At 43.3% G+C, this 16,998-nt stretch overlaps 2 long non-coding RNA genes across 2 annotated transcripts; both read left to right on the top strand.

Moving 5' to 3' along the window:
* The first annotated feature begins 2,798 nt into the window (after nt 1-2,798).
* On the top strand, nt 2,799-7,623 carry LOC120302988. Its single transcript, XR_005555301.1, has 3 exons — nt 2,799-3,329; nt 6,571-6,666; nt 7,182-7,623. It is a non-coding gene; the product is annotated as an uncharacterized LOC120302988 (long non-coding RNA).
* Nucleotides 7,624-13,791: 6,168 nt separating this feature from the next.
* Nucleotides 13,792-16,556, top strand: LOC120302984. Its single transcript, XR_005555299.1, has 3 exons — nt 13,792-13,961; nt 14,615-14,716; nt 15,453-16,556. It is a non-coding gene; the product is annotated as an uncharacterized LOC120302984 (long non-coding RNA).
* The last annotated feature ends 442 nt before the right edge of the window (nt 16,557-16,998 follow it).

The following is a 16,998-nucleotide window of genomic DNA, read 5'->3' as shown; positions in this document are numbered from 1 at the left end:
AATTCCACTAAAACCCCATAAACTCTCTTAATATGGGTTGGCCTTTGATCTCTTACTTGTTTTAAAAAAATTTCATCTTCTCTAAGCCAGCCCATTTTACAATCCATCTTCCATCTATCCACTATTTGTCTATATTGGAACCATGAATAAGTTAAGTTTTCATGTGTTAATTCTTCCAAAGATTTTAACTGCCAGTCTTGGCCATCCCATCTTAATAACTGTACGTAAGAGACCTTGTCCATATTTACCCCTTTCCTTATACCTTCTATGGCATGCCGAGGTATAGCCCATAATGGTATTTTGAAGTCACTTTTATAATACTTTCTCCACACTCTTAGCAAAGAGTTTCTTATAATATGAGACTTAAAAACCCAATCCACTTTTTTATTAAATATTAAATAGGCATGCCATCCAAAAAATAGGTCCCAGCCTTCCAAATGAAGTATTTCTGTATTTGTTAAATTCACCCAGTCGCTAATCAATGTCAATACTACAGCATCATAATACAATTTCATATTTGGTACCTTGAGTCCACCTCTCTCACGAAAATCTTGCATTATTTTAAGTTTCACCCTTGGTTTTTTCCCTGCCCAAACAAATTTATTAATACCTTTTTGCCATTCATCTAAATTACGTTCGTTCTTTAAGATAGGTAACATTTGAAACAAAAAAATAAACTTTGGCAGGACATTCATTTTAATAACTGCAATTCTGCCCATAAGGGATAACTGTAAATTATTCCAGTTTTTTAAATCCTTCTGTACCTCCATCCACAGCTTTTCATAATTATTTTTATACAATTTTACATTAGAAGCAGATAATGTAACCCCCAAATATTTTACCTTATCAACAATTTCAAAGTCTGTTAAGTTAACTAAAGCCTGTTTATCACCATTAGTCATGTTTTTAGCTAATATTTTGGTCTTATTATTATTAATTTTAAAGCCAGAAACACGTCCATATTGTTGAATCAATTGTAATAATTTCACCACCGAAGAAACAGGTTGAGACAAAGTAACAACCAAGTCATCTGCAAAGGCTCTTAATTTATATTCTTTTTTATTAATTTCTATTCCTTTTATTTCTTGAGACTCCCGAATTTTAATCAACAAAATTTCCAGTGTTAAAACAAACAATAACGGAGACAACGGGCATCCCTGTCTTGTTCCTTTTTCTATTACAAAAGCCTCTGACAAACCCCCATTTACAATAATTTGAGCAGTCTGTTTTTGATATATATTGGATAATACTTGTAATATATTTTGTCCAAAATTCATCTCCTTGATTAAACACAGCATAAACTGCCAATTCACTTGATCAAAGGCTTTTTCAGCATCCAAAAATATCAGGCCTGCAGAGACTTGGTTATTCTTTTCTAAATACTCTAATAAATTAATAATTTGTCTAACGTTATTCTTCATATACCTTCCAGTTATAAAACCCGATTGATCCCTATGTATAAACTGCTGCAAGATCCCCATAAGCCTGTTAGCTAAAATTTTTGCAAAAATTTTATAATCCACATTTAAAAGAGATATAGGCCTATAATTTTTAGGCAAAGTAAGATCTTGACTATCTTTTGGAATCAATGATATAAATGCATTACGCCAGGATGGAGGGATCTCTAACCCCTGTAATAAATTATTAAACAGTTCACACAACGGTTGAGTCATCTCTTCTACTAAAGCTTTATAATAAATAGATGTCAACCCATCCGTACCCGGCGCTTTGCCCAATTTCAATTGTTTAATAGCTATAACAATTTCTTCCTTAGTACAAAGCTCCATTTCTATGAGCAGCACAGTGTGTTCCTGCCACTCTAGCAAATGGAGCATGTGTACATGTGCTCGCCCGCTGCTTCTGCAAGTGAGGATGTGCGCGGTTTTGTGCTTGCTTAGCATTTCCATGGCCCAGTTGTAAACCCCTCATGGTCCAGTAGTGGGCTTCAGCCCACAGGTTGGAGACCCCTGGTATAGGGTCTCCTGCTCAGGCAAGGGGTTGGGGTAGAAGACCCCCAATGTCCCCTTCCAACTCTGTTATTCTATGTTCAAAATTGTTTTATTATTTTCTTATGGCCCAAAATTGTGGTTTGGCCTAGATTTGTTTTTGTTGCAGTCCATTTACCTCATCTCTGTTCTTTCCACCATGTGAGCTGTATGGTTATCGCAGTCTCTCTAAGAAAAGTACTGCATGCAAAGCTCGTTCAATCCTTCTCCGTTCCACTTTTCTCCTGGCCTCTGGCTACGTCTGCTTCTGATCCTCCCGAACAGCCTCTCCCCCACCTGAATTTGGTGTTTCAAGCTGACAGAATATCTAACATGATTTGGGACAGAATTCTATGGAAGGACTTTATGCTTTAATAGCCAGACGTGGTGTCCCTCCAAGCTCAACCAAGCTTAAAAGAGAACCTCATGCTATAGGTTCAAGGCAAAGCTTTTCCAGTTGTGTGTGAGCATCTCACGTGTTGTTGCAATGTTGAACTTCTCTGGCATCTTAGAATTCATCCAGTTCCTGTCTTTCTGCTTCCCTCCAGCACAAGACTTCAACACTCCGATGTGTAGCTCAGGGTTGAACTATCAGGTTCTCTCTGATCGTGGCTGTTTTCCTGCAGACCGTTTTTTTAGCAGTTGACATAAAATTATCTGAGCGTGGGATGGAAGGAAAACCTCACTCTCTCGTGCATGGACTATGTTACCTGGCCTGATCAGGAAACCTCTGCAGAGACACCTCAAGCATGGAAAGAACACCCAGAATGCAACCATTTATGCAGAGTGTTCTGTTGCCTGCTATCTACTGAACATCTTGGCCATAAACCTCAGCTTATCAAACCAAGTGAAGAAAGCTTACAGTCCCCAAACATACCTAGACAGCATGTTTGGGATTGAATCTTAAAAACGTAAATCATTCAAGCATCATCAGCAATCAGCTCAGTTCACTTCTCCTCTTGCAGGGAGCAAATATGATATTTTGGCTTGGTTTAATTTTGCGCCCTGCACAGATTGTGCTACCTTCTATGAATTCAGGAAGAGATAGCCATTGTCCAGAAGCCCAACTTTTGAAAATGGAATGGTAGCTGCTTCCTTTAAGACAGGGTTGGTTGGTTCTGCATCTGGAGTGAATCCAGTTTCCCTGTTGGTAGTGGGGAAAATGAGGTCACACCCCCTACCCCTCCCTTCTTCTCCAAGTCTCCCTGCTCTTGAACCTGGATCTCCAGCCCCCCAAAAAGGTTCTCCCATCCTGACTGCACTTTGAAGGTTGCAGAAGAGATTGCAAGATGAAAGCTTTGCTATTTGCCTTGTTGTTGGTGGCATTCATGTGCAAGGACCCAGGTAGGCTTTGATGCTGGTTGAGGATTTTATTCTTTATTTTTATATATATAAAATTTACTGGCTGCCCATCTTACCATAGGGTAACTCTGGGCGGCTTACATTATAATCTTAGTTAAAACATAAAAAGTTAAAACCAAAGAAAGGTGGGGAGGGCGCGGATGGAGTGGGGTAGACGTGGGATCTGTTATTACTCCATCAAGCACCTCTCTTGCACGATTCCTCAGCTGGGCCCCCAAGCTGACTGACAGAGCCCCGTCTTTGGGTCCTTACAAAAAGACAGGAGGGTTGGGGTCCACCTCACATTGGGGGGCAGGATGTTCCAGAGGGCAGGAGCCACAGCAGACAAGTCCCTCCTCCTGGACTCCACCAGCCAGAATAGTCGAGCTGATGGGACCCTCAGCACACCTCCTCTGCCATCACAAGTGGGATGGGCTAATTCCTGGGGGGTGAGACTAACCTGGACCTCTGCCATGAAGAGCTTTAAAGGGGACCCCCAAAACCTTGACGTGCACCCAGAAGAAGACTGGTGAGAAACGGGTCACCTAGAGTGGAAATACAGTGGATCAAACGAAGACTGAGGGATCGGAGCGAAGTGTGGTATTCGAAGCAGTTGTGCCCCATTCTGGCGGTGGGACTTTCTCCCTGTTCTGCTCTGCATAGGGAGGGTCCGTGGGATCCTTTAGGGGGAAAGAGGAGGTCTCCATTTGGAGAGGATCCCGTACTTGAGAGTGGCTGTCCCAGCTGTGTTCGGTATCCAATGGGTGCAGTTCTGCCTTAGCTGCTCATCTCAAATGGTGCATAAGTGCATACGTTTCCTTTAGAAGCAGTGCGGTTTGGAGGAAGACCTGGAACTTGGACTCCTGCTCCAATCCTTTCCTATCCCTGACAGAGCTCAGCACAATCCCCTCTCCGTGTATTCCAGTTCCAGATTTGATCATATTCATATTCATATTAGTAAAGTTGGAAGGGACCTTGGAGGTTATCTAGTCCAACCCCCTGCTCGGGCAGGAAACCCTACACCATTTCGGACAAGTGGCTGTCCAGTCTCTTCTTAAAAACTTCCAGTGTTGGAGCATTTACTGCTTCTGGAGGCAAGCTGTTCCACTGATTAATTGTTCTCACTGTCAGGAAGTTTCTCCTTAGTTCTAGGTTGCTTCTCTCCTTGATTAGTTTCCACCCGTTGCTTCTTGTCCTGCCTTCAGGTGCTTTGGAAAATAGCTTAATTCCCTCTTCTTTATGGCAGCCCCTGAGATATTGGAATACTGCTATCATGTCCCCCCTTGTCCTTCTCTTCGTTAAACTAGACATACCCAATTCTAGCAACCATTCCTTATATGTTTTAGCCTCCAGTCCCCTAATCATATTTGTTGCTCTTCTCTGTACTCTTTCTAGAGTCTCAACATCTTTTTTGCATCGTGGTGACCAATCACTTACTAAACTTCTAATGGGGTGGGAGGATGTACAGTAACTCGGCTGAGAGTTTCCCACCGTAGCTTAGTCCATCTCCCTGATGGGCTTCAAAGGTTACAACCAACACCTGGAACTGGACCAAGAAGCAAGCTGGCAACCTACGCAGCTGGTGGAGCAGTGGTGTAATATGCACTGCGCTAAAAACAGACATATTGTTCAGGTCATGGCTTTCTCTACCCACTGACAATTATCCAGGCGTCCTGGCATCCAATCTATGTGCCGAAGGGTGAGCCTCTGCCTTCCCATTGGACTTGGCACTACAGGGTGGAGCAGGAACTGGCCTCCGATGCTGGGGAGGCAATGTGCTTCTCCCATTATGGCTACCCATTGCATCCTGCCTGACCCTGCTCTGTATCCATGTCCTTCCAACAACACCGGATCATCCCAGGGGATATGGATGAAGAGCCGGGCCAGGCAGGATGCAATTTGCAGTGGTGGCGGTGGAAGCGCTGTGCCTCCAGTGCACTGCTGCCTGCCCCACCCAGCACTGCCGAGTCCAATGGGAAGGCAGCGGCTCTCCCTTCAGTATGCAGATTGGCTGCCAGGATGGTACTTACTACCTGTTCTGCTCTGCATAGGGAAGGTCCATGGGAGCTTTTAGGAGAAAGTAGTTGAGATAGCAGTTGGCCCAGCTGTTATTCTGGGGTAGACTGCCTCCGAAAGTAGAGGTTCCTTTGCGTAGTGAATTCTGCCATGGAAATACTCTTGGGAGCGGAAGGAAGAATGTTCCATTGTCTTTGCCCTCCCTCTGCCTCCCTCCGGCTTTGCTCACATTCAGCGTTTTCGATGGTGCAACCAAAGGAGATTGGAGATGCCTCCTTCACATCAAGCATGGATTTTCCTTGGCATCAACCTGAGATTGGTTGACATTGCTGTAATTTCTGAGACTTCTCAATTCATCCTGCAGCCTTGGGGGTCTCCCCTGCTAGGATTAACCAGCCCCAACCCTGCTTAACTTCCAAACAGAAACCAACCTCTCAAATTCTTGCCTGCTCACCTTTTATGGCCTCTTTCAGAAAAGTTATTTTTTTTCAATCTCACCTTTATTATTTTTATGTCATATTTATGTAGCGTATATCAGACGTGGTGACATTTGAGAGCTAAATGGAACAAAATTTCATTTTAATATATGCCGATTTGTGTACATTCAAAGTGACAATAAAGTTATTATTCTATTCTATTCTATTCTATTCTATTCTATTCTATTCTATTCTATTCTATTCTATTCTATTCTATTCTATTTCATATTTTCTATTCTATTCTATTCTATTCTGTTCTGTTCTGTTCTGTTCTATTCTATTCTATTTCTATTCTATTTCATTCCATATATTCTATTCTATTCTATTCTATTCTATTCTATTCTATTCTATTCTATTCTATTCTATTCTATTCTATTCTATTCTATTCTATTCTATTTCATTCCATATATTCTATTCTATTCTATTCTGTTTGTTCTGTTCTGTTCTGTTCGGTCTGTTCTTATTGTTAGCTCAGGGTGGTAAACAATCCTAATACTCTTTTCTTCATCAAATACCATTTTCCCCTGAACAACCACCCAGTGAATTGGGTTGGGCTAAGAAAGAGTGACTGGCCCAGAGTCACCCAGATGACTTTCTTGGCTAAGATGGGACTGGTTTGCAGACCATTTGATTATCTTTCTAATAAAATTTTCGCAGCCGACCTCATTCTTCAATAATCTATTGTCTAACACATAAGCCAAGATCAAAGAAATATCTAAGAGAGAATCCTCTCTTATATTTCTTTCATCCAGTTGCGGGTCTGTAGTGTCTTCGATGTTATGGTGCTTGCAAAGAGGAAATATGTTTGGAAGACCAACCTGTCTGTTATACTCTGGACAACGGAGTGGGTAAGCAAAGTTCCTCTCCTTTCTGACAGGTTTTCTTCTCGTATGGAAACTAGAACTCCCAAATGCAGCTGAGGATTCCAGATCACCTAGGACCTGTCTGTGCCCTGTCTAGGTTCCCCTGAGGTCCTGGCCTGACAGCCTAAGGGATACCAGGAAAGGGGGGGCTCAGAATGGGGACCCCATCCATCCCAGGTTCACTCATGTTTGGGAGGGACACATTCTTTATAGAAAGGGGGGAGAGGAAAAGCCTGGGAGAGCTGAGGGATTCCTATGGACGTGACAAAGCTTGGTCCTTGCAGATTAAGCCAAGAAATATCCAAGGGAGGTGGAACTTCTCCAGAATGCCTGCTTCCTATTTTACTCCCGAGTAGTCAGTAGAGGAGGAAGGAGGTCCGCCTTCGTGCTGTGTGGGAATGACTGATTGTGCGTCCAGTGTGGGTTTAGTGTTTGGTTCAGAAACAATCACAAATCAATTATTGGCACTGTAAATGTTTTGCTTTATGTTTCCTTTCCAGGACAGGCTGTTCGCAGAAGATGTGCCCCCACATGATCTCAAGGGGACAATGGGCTGGAGGCTAAATGTTGCACAACTAACTTTTGCAATGAATAAAATTATCCTTCTGATTTTAAAATGAGCTTTGTTGAGTTTTGCTGTCATCCATCATGGACCATCCTTTGCAGATTTAGGTTTGTGGCCTTTACGGTCCATAATTCAACCCCTCAGCTTCTCTGGACACTTCGCCCTCTCTCCCTTTTCTCCTGGCCTACATGCTTTGTTCTGCTCTTTCTCTAGTTTGGCAACGGAATAAATTTCTGCATTTAAATCCAAGCGTACTGGGTGTGTTTGCTATGATGTGTCCATTTTCCTTTTGGGAAAGTTAAATTGTGGAATAGTAGAAGGCTGAAAGTTTATATATATATATATATATATAATCCAAAGAGCGCCAAAGAATTGAGGCTTTTGAACTATGGTGCTGGAGAAGACTCCTGCGAGTCCCTTGGACTGCAAGGCGTTCAAACCGGTCAGTCCTAGAAGAGATCAACCCCAACTGCTCTTTAGAAGGCCAGATCCTGAAGTGGAAACTCAAGTCCTTTGGCCACCTAATGAGAAGGAAGGACTCACTGGAGAAGAGCCTGATGCTGAGAAAGATGGAGGGCAAGAGAAGAAGGGGACGAAAGAGAAGGAGGTGGCTGGATGGAGTCCCTGAAGCAGGAGGCGTAAGCTTCAATGGACTCCAGAAGAGGGTAGAAGACAGGAAGACCTGGAGGAGGTTGTGATGGGTCGGACACAACTTCACAATTAACAACAACAACAACAATCCATTTTTAATTAGTATTTTCCTTAACTGGGAAAGAGTGATGAGCATGCGGGCTTTTCTGTGACGAATGATAGGAAAACACATTGAAGATGAGTGTCATTCCATGTGCTTCCTTAAAGAGATCCAGGAGATTAAAACAGAAGGGGAATCCCTCCATCACCAGCTCTGCTAAATATGGCCTTGAGAGACCCTTGACCCATCACCATGGCCAAAGAAGAGGGAAGAACTGAAATGAAAACAGATTTCTAAGCTGGCACTTTTCCAACTGGTTCACCCTCTCAGGTCAGGCAGTTTATATGTGCCACGGGCAAAACCCCTGAGTCCTCTTCCTTCTCCAATGGGTGCAGGTCTGCCTTAGATGCTCATCACAGATGGGACATAAGTGCATAAGTTTCCTTTAGAAGCAGCATGGTTCAGAGGAAAACCTGGAACTTGGAGTCCTGCTCCAATCCTTTCCTATCCCTGACTGGGCTCAGCGTAATCCCTGATCCATGCATTCCAGTTCCATATTTGGTCACTTACTAAACTTCTAATGTTGTGGAATGCTGTGCAGTAACTGGGGGGAGAGAGTCCCACCTTAGCTTAGTCCATCATCCTGCTGGGCTTCACAGTTACAACCAACACCTGCAAATGGACCAGAAAGCAAGCTGGCAACCAACGCAGCTGGTGGAGCAATGGTGTAATATGCACTGCCCTAAAAGCAGACATATCTGTTCATGTCACGGCTTTCTCTAGCCACTGACAATTATCCAGCTGTCTCGGCATCCAATCTATGTGCCGAAGGGTGAGCCTCTGCCTTCCCATTGGACTTGACACTACAGGGTGGAGCAGAAAGTGGCCTCCGATGCTGGAGAGGCAATGTGCTTCTCCCATTATGGCCGCCCACCTGGTACCACCAAGTCCAATGGGAAGACAGCGCTTCTCCATTCAGTATGCAGATTGGCTGCCAGGATGCATAGCTAGTTGTCCTGGACTGTGAATTGGCCAGGACAAATGTCCCTTGGCAAAATTGCGTAGGACAAGTGGGCAGAGTAGGAGCACCAGTGGAAATTGAACTGTATTTTAACGTAGTCTGTATTTATTGTGCATAGAAATACATCCTGCCTGCCTGTAAATCTGCCCAGAGATATTGGATATGAGGACAACAAATAGTTTAATAATAAACAAACCAAACAATAAAATTACTTTAATTACTAAAGCTGCCCAAAAAGTGTTTCCCCCCCCCCTTGGTTGACATAATTATATATAGTTTGACCTGCTGAATATTCCCAATAGACATTTCAAATTAGTTTAAGTTGTAACCAGAAGCCAACATGACTTTGTCGAAAACAAATTTTGTTATTTGGCTTTTTGATAAAGTGACTAAATTATGGATTATTGAAATTCTGTGGACATAATGTACTTGGATTTCAGCAAAGCATTAGACAAAAGAAAACACAACCTACTTCTTGGTAAGCTAAAAAAAAGTGAGATGGACAGCACCATCACTAGATGGGTTTGTAACTGGTTGATTAATCGTACTCAATGTGTAGTCCTCAACGGAACTACATCCAAATGGAGGGAAGTAAGCAATGGGGTATTGCAAGGCCCAGTTCTCTTCAATATCTTCATTAACAATCTAGATGAGGAAATAGTATGGAAACCAATCAAATATATTGACTATTCAATGTGCAGAAATACCAACACTCCAGAAGACAAGCTCAGGATCCAAAAAGATCTTGACAGACTTGAACACAGGGCTCTACCTAACAAAATGAAATGCAACATAGATAAAAATAAGGTTTTACACCTGGGCAAAGCCCACCCTGCAACTAAATAGGTACAGACTAGGTGAAACTTTTCTTAATTCTAGTAACTGTGAAAGGGATCTTGGATCCCTAGTGGACAATCACTTAAATATGAACCAACGGCGTGTGGCACCAGCCAAAAAAGCCAATGCAATCCTAGATTGCATTAACAGAGGGATAGAATCAAGATCCTGTGAAGTTCTAGAATAGAGAAGAGATCTGGAAGGGAATTTGGAGGTCTTCTTTTCCAACCCCCTGTTCAAGCAGGGGACCCTAGACTAGACATGTCAAACTCACGATGTCACATGACGTCACGCAACATATTGGGACAGTTTTGCTATTGCCAGCAATGGGGTGGGCACGGCTTCCACGTGACGCATCCAGCCCATTGGCCGGCACTTCGACACCCCTGTCCTAGACCATTTCAGAGAGGTGACTATCCAGTCTTTTCATAAAAACCTCCAGTGATGGAGCATTCACAACTTCTGGAAGCAGGTTGTTCCTCTGGTTAATTGTCCTCATTTTTAAGAAGTTTCTCCTTAATTCATGGTTGCTTCTCTCCCTGATTAGTTTCCATCCATTGTTTCTTGTTTTGCCTTCTGCTGCTTTGTTTAATTCCCGAGTTTGTTTACTTTAGTTTCAGAGTGGCTAGAGCTGCCTCTATACTCTTTGCTTTTACCCTTCCTTGCTGTCATTATTGCTGATGTGCAACAGGCATATTTAGAAAAGCAGAAAGGTGGCATAATTTTATTGGTTAAATGGAATTATTTCACATTGTACTTTGGCTGGTACATAAACAAAGATTATTTCCGTTTCAATTGATCTTATCTAATGAAGAGCCAGCAGGTCTACATTAAAAATACGCAGAGGAAAATGTTTCCTTATTGCAATCGTTGGTGTGCTGAGAGGCACAACTGGGAAGAACAGAGAAGTGTTATCAATATATTCTTATCTAGTGAAGAGCTAGCACCCTCCTAGTGAAGGTATATGAAGGAAAATGTTGAATTCAGGAGTTGTGAGCAAAGTGACAAAAAGAAGGCATAGGGACTTTCCTAACAGATCCTCAAACTTCAGAGTTGCGAGATGCTCATCTTGTTTCCCAAGTGCTCTTTTGACTCTGACCTGCTGAATGAATGAGCCATCAAGCATCTCTGGAAGACGGCAATGCTAAAGAAGGAGCTCTTTAAGCTACTGGCTCCCCACTTCCCAGGTGGCTCCTCAGAAGCCACGAAGAAGCACCTCCAATTTATCAAATGGGTCCCTTCATTGTGGGATCATCCAGCGATGAAACATCTTCCTCCAGCAGTTCCTGTTCCTGACCCTGCAGCAACATCAGTTTCTGCTCCAGATCCTGTTCCTGTTCCCAAACTGATTCTTCTCTCTGATCATGGCTGTTTTCCTACAGATGCCTTTTTTAAGCAGGTGACATAGAATGATCCAAGCATAGTCTGGAAGGAAAACCTCACGCTCTCATGCATGGACAGTGTTACCTGGCCTGATCAGGAAACCTTTGCAGGGATACTTCAAGCATAGAAAGAACACCCAGAACGGAACCATTTAAGCAGGGTGTTCTCTTGCCTGCTTTGTACTGAACATCTTGGCCATAAATCTCAGCTTATGAAACCAATTTCCCTTTGTGTAGCGGGGAACATGAAATCACCCCCCACCCCTCCCTTCTTTCTGAAGTCTCCCTGCTCTTCTCTCTTGAACCTGGATCTCCAGCCCCCACAAGGTGGGGCAGTGGCATATATATACAGAACTTTATTCTCCCATCCCGGACTGCACTGTGAAGGCTGCAGAAGAAATTGCAAGATGAAAGCTTTGCTAGTTGCATTGTTGTAGTTGGCATTCATGTGTGAGGACCCCGGTAGGCTCATCAAACTTTGATTTTGGGCGATGATCAAAGACAGACTGAGGGGACAGAGGAAAGATTGGTATTCAAAGCAGTTGTGCCCCATTCTGGCGGTGGGACTTTCTCCCTGTTCTGCTCTCCATAGGGAGGGTCCCTGGGAGCCTTTAGGGGGAACGAGGAGGTCTCCATTTGGAGAGGTCTGTAGCTGAGACAGCGCTTGGCCCAGCTGATATTCTGGGGTAGACTGCCTCTGAAAGTAGGGGTCCTTTGCGTAGTGAATTCTGCCATGGAAATACTCTTGGGAGCGAAAGGAAGAATGTTCCATTGTCTTTGCCCTCTTCTGTGACAAATGACATGAAAATGCATTGAAGATGAGTGGCATTGTGTGTCATTCCTTAAAGAGATCCAAGAGATTGAAACAGAGGGAGAATCCCGCTATCAGGAGCTCTGCTAAACACGGACTTGGGAGAAGCTTGATCCATCAACATGACCAATGGAGAGGGAAGGATTGAAATGAAAAAAGAGATTTATATGTGCCACGGGCAAAACCCCTGAGTCCTCTTCCTTCTCCAATGGGTGCAGGTCTGCCTTAGACGCCCATCTCAGATGGGACATAAGTACATAAGTTTCTTTTAGAGCTAGCATGGTTTGGAGGAAGACCTGGAAGTTGGACTCCTGCTCCAATCCTTTCCTATCCCTGACTGGGCTCAGCATAATCCCCTCTCTGGGTATTCCAGTTCCAGATTTGATCACTTACTAAACTTCTAATGGGTCAGATGCTATACAGTAACTGGATGGAGTCCTATGGATAGCTTAGTCCATCTCCATCCTGGGCTTCAAAGGATAGAACGAACACCTGGAACTGGACCAGGAAGCAAACTGGCCACCAAAGCAGCTGGTGGAGCAGTGATGTAATATGCACTGCCCTAAAAACAGACATATATGTGCATTTCAGTGCTTCCTCTGTCCGCTGAAGCAGTGTGGGACAATTATCCAGGCATCCCAAAATCCAATCCCTGTGCCGAGAAGTGGGCCTCTGCCTTCCCATTGGACAAGGCACCAGTGGGTGGAGCAGGGAGTGGCTTCTGATGCTGGAGAAGCAACTCTCCTCTACAGGCACAGCTGCCCATTGTGTCCTATCTGGTCCCACTTTGTACTCAGTTCCTCCCCACGGTTCCTATAGGAACACCAAAGGTGCAGTTTGGCCAGGATCTAGAATCAGGCTCCAGATAACCTGGGATAGCTCCATGACTGTCATTGAAACCATGAACTCCCTGTTGTCTCAGATCCCCCTCCCAGAGAAAGCAAAGCTATGTCCCCCAGAGGCATCAATCTGGGGAACTCCGTCACCAACCATGCAGTGGCTTCAAAGCACAGATGGTTTACCAACTTTGGTTAGTACAGAGACATTTCTTAAGACCTTTCGTTACTGCTGTTTCTTTTTCCAAAACTGATCATGCCAAACATTTTCGTATTTCGTTTTTTGATAAAGTGATTAAATTAGTGGAGCAGCAAGAGGTTGTGGTTATAGTATATTTGGATTTCAGTAAGGTGTTTGACAAAAGAGAACACAACCTACTTCTTGGTAAGCTTGGAAAGGGTGCGATAAACAGCACCATCACCAGATGGGTTTGTAACTGGCTGAGAAATCATACTCAATGTGTAGTCCTCAATGGAACTACAACCACATGGAGAGAAAGAAGCAATGGGGTCCTACAAGCTTATGTTCTAGGCCCAGTACTCTTCAATATCTTCATTAACCACCCAGAGGAGGGAATAGCACAAAAACTGATCAAAGTTGTAGATGAACAAAATAATTCTCCTGTGGAGGTCTAAGAGAATGCACCAATCAACCATCAGGTTCTCTCTAATCATGTCTGCCTTCTCCCTGCAGATCCTTTTTTAAGTAGGTGACATAAAAATATCTGAGCATGAAATGGAAGGAAAACCTCACTCTCTCGTGCATGGAAAATGTTTCCTGATCTGGAGGGGCACCTCAAGCATGGAAAGAACACCCAGAACCCAACAATTGAAGCAGAGTGTTCTCCTGCCTGCTATCTACTGAACATCTTGGCCATGAACCTTAGCTTATCAAACCGATTTCCCTTTGGGTAGTGGGAAAGGTGAGATCACCCCTACCCCTCCCTTCTTTCCCAAGTTCCCCCTCTCTTCCCTCTTGAACCTGGAGCTCCAGCCCCCACAAGGTGGGGCAGTGGCATATATACAGAACTTCATTCTCCCATCCTGGACTGCATTGTGAAGACTGCAGAAGAGATTGCAAGATGAAAGCTTTGCTGTTTGCGTTGTTGTTGGTGGCATTTGTGTGCAGGGACGCAGGTAGGCTCATGAACCTTTGATCTCGGTTGAGGATTTTAGTATGTATTTATATATTTATAAATTTTATTGTCTGCCCTTCTAACCATAGGGTAACTCTGGCTGGCTTACAATTAGCATCTAAGGTAAAACATAAAAAGTTCAAACCCACCCTTAAAACCAAAGAAAGATGGGGAGGGGTGGGGTGGAAGTATGGGATCTGTTATTATTTAATCAACCACCTCCATTGTGTGATTCCTCCACCGGGGCCCTTAGCTGACTGGTGGAGCCCCATCTTTAGGCCCTTACGAAAAGATAGGAGGGTTGGGGGCCAGCCTCAAAGGGGGGGGGCAAGATGTTCCCAAAATGGCAGGAGCCTTTTTAGGAAACGATGTCTTTTTAAAGCTCACCTTCGTTGTTTTTATAATCAAGCCCGGGTGCTGAACAAAGCTAATATTCGTTCTCTCTCTGCTTTCCCTGAACAAAGACCAAGTGAAGTGGGTCGGGGGAGAGAAAGAGTGGCCCAGAGTCACCTAAATGACCATTTTATTATCTTTCTGGTGAAATTTTCGCAGCCAACCTTATGAGTCAAAAGTCTATTATTCAATACATAATAAGACAAGATAAAAGAGATAAATACTAAAGTAAGATTTCTCTGTTTTATTTTTTTCATCTAGTAAAGAGTCTGAAATGTTACGAGTCTGACCCATTTATGTTTGATAGAAAAAAAAGATGTTCGCAAACAGATAGATTCTGTTATATTCTGCAGCCTGTTCTTGGTAAGCAAAGTTCCTATCCTTTCTGACAGTTTTTCTTCTTGTATGGGAACTAGAACTCCCAAATGCAGCTGAGGATTCCAGATCACCTAGGACCCGTCTGTGCCCTGTCTAGATTCCCCTGAGGTCATGGCCTGACATATTAAGGCAGTGGTGGCGAACCTATGGCACGGGTGCCAGAGGCGGCACTCAGAGCCCTCTCTGTGGGCATGTGTGCCATCACCCCAGTCCTAAGCCTTCAGCTAGGTTTTATAAAACCATGTCGCTTTAGGCTTCTGCCGCTGTGTGCGAAAAAAAAAAGGTTCAATCAATCGATCAATTTCAACTTCCTGTGGGGAAAAAAAATCTTGCAAAGTTGGAATTGATTGATTGAACTTTTTAGCCCCACCCAGTCTGCCATTACCACTGCAGCCACACCCACCCAATGGGCCACACCCACTCAGTGTGCCACACCCACCCAATGGGCCACGCCCACCAGGCACCCGACAATGCATAAGTGGGTTTTGGGTTGCAGTTTGGGCACTCGGTCTCTAAAAGGTTCGCCATCACTGTATTAAGGGATGCCAGGAAAAGGGGAGGGGTTTCAGAAAGGGCAGCCCAGTCCATCCCACAAGCACCCCAGTTTGGGGTGTGGGAATGCATGACTGTGCATCCAGTGTTGCTTTACCGTTTTGTTCAGAAATAGCCGCACATCAATTCTTTGGCACTGTAAATGTTTTGCTTTATGTTTCTTTTCCAGGAGGGCCCCAGTCTAAAGGATGTGCTCCATTGTGCGTTCTAGAAGACGAGTTGCTGAAGATTCAGTGTTGCACCTCTGACTTTTGCAATGATTAAAATGTTGTTTGGGGTTTTGCTGTCATCCATCATGGACCATCCTGGCAGATTTAAGCTTGTGGCCTTTACGGTTCATAATGCACCCCCTCGGCTTCTTTGGACACCTCATCCTCTCTCCTTTTTCTCCTGGTCTACAAGACTTGTTCTGCTCTCCCTGTAGCTTGGCAACTGAATAAATTTGTGCATTTACATTCAAGCGTAGTGGATGTGTTTGGTATGACATGTCCATTTTCCTTTTTTGAAAGTTCAATTGCGGAATAGTAGAAGGCTGAAGGGTTTTTTGTAACCCATCTTACTTATGCAAAACCCTCTTCCTTCTCCAACGGGTGCAGGTCTGACTTAGATGCCCATCTCAGATAATTTGACTTTCAAGGTATTTGGTAGTCTTTGCCAAGAATGACAACTTACTTATAATTTATCATCAATAGAAATATAACCTGCCTGCTTCTAAATCTTCCCAGAGACACAGGATACGAGACGGGCAGAAAATAAACTTCATAGTAAACAAACAAATCAATAAAATTACTTTGATTACTAAGCAGCCCAACAATTATTTTTTCCTTCTTTAAAATAACTGTATATAGTTTGAGCTGCTGTATATCCCCAATACACTATTCAAATTCGTTTAAGTTATAACCAGAAGCCAACATGGATTTCTCCAAACAGATCATGCCAAACATTTTCTTATTTCTTTTTTTGATAAAGTGACTAAATTAATGGATCAGCGAAATGCTGTGGATATAGTATACTTGGATTTCAGTGAAGTGTTTGACAAAAGAGAACACAACCTATGTCTTGATAAACTAAAAAGTGTGGGATAAACAGCACTATATAGTGTCTGTGTTTCAGAAGTTTGTTGATCATATAGATTGTCTGGATCAGCGTATTGAGGTTGCTGTAGAAAGTTCTGAAAAAGTGGAAGATCGAGTTGATAAAACAGAAAATAAGGTGGAAATAATTCAGGATGAAATTACTATGTTACAATACAGAAGTATGGAGTTTGCTTTAAGAAAAAGGGGAAGGAAAGAAAACATTCAAGAGGATTTGAGACAAGCGGTCGTAAAGGACATAGCTTTTATTTTGAAATCTGAGCCTGAAGAAATATTGAGAGAGACGGAAAAAGTTAGGTTAGACAATAGGATTAAAGTAAGACAATAGATGGGATAACTTATGAGAGAGATGTTGCTTGGGCATTTTCCCGGCACTGTATCCGAAGAGGGATGAGAGTGGAGGAGAAAGGTTAGGGAGGAAGTAGGACGGTGAGAGGAGAGGGGGAGGGGAGAGAGAGGTGAGGGGAGGTGAGAAAGAGGAGGGAAGTAAGGGAGAGTGTTAGAGAGGGCGGATGCAGTTTGGGGGGTGGGCAAGCAACACCTATGTGTATTTATTTTATTTTGTCAAATGTGAAATTTTTTCTTTGTTGTTTATGTAATTGATAAATGAAAAATAAAAAC

The sequence above is a fragment of the Crotalus tigris genome, unplaced genomic scaffold (assembly GCF_016545835.1).
Source record: "Crotalus tigris isolate CLP2741 ecotype Arizona unplaced genomic scaffold, ASM1654583v1 scf7180000024444.201059, whole genome shotgun sequence".
NCBI classification, from domain to species: Eukaryota; Metazoa; Chordata; class Lepidosauria; order Squamata; family Viperidae; genus Crotalus; species Crotalus tigris.
The sequence above is the reverse complement of the archived record's forward strand: the minus strand, read 5'-3'. Positions and strand labels throughout refer to the sequence as shown.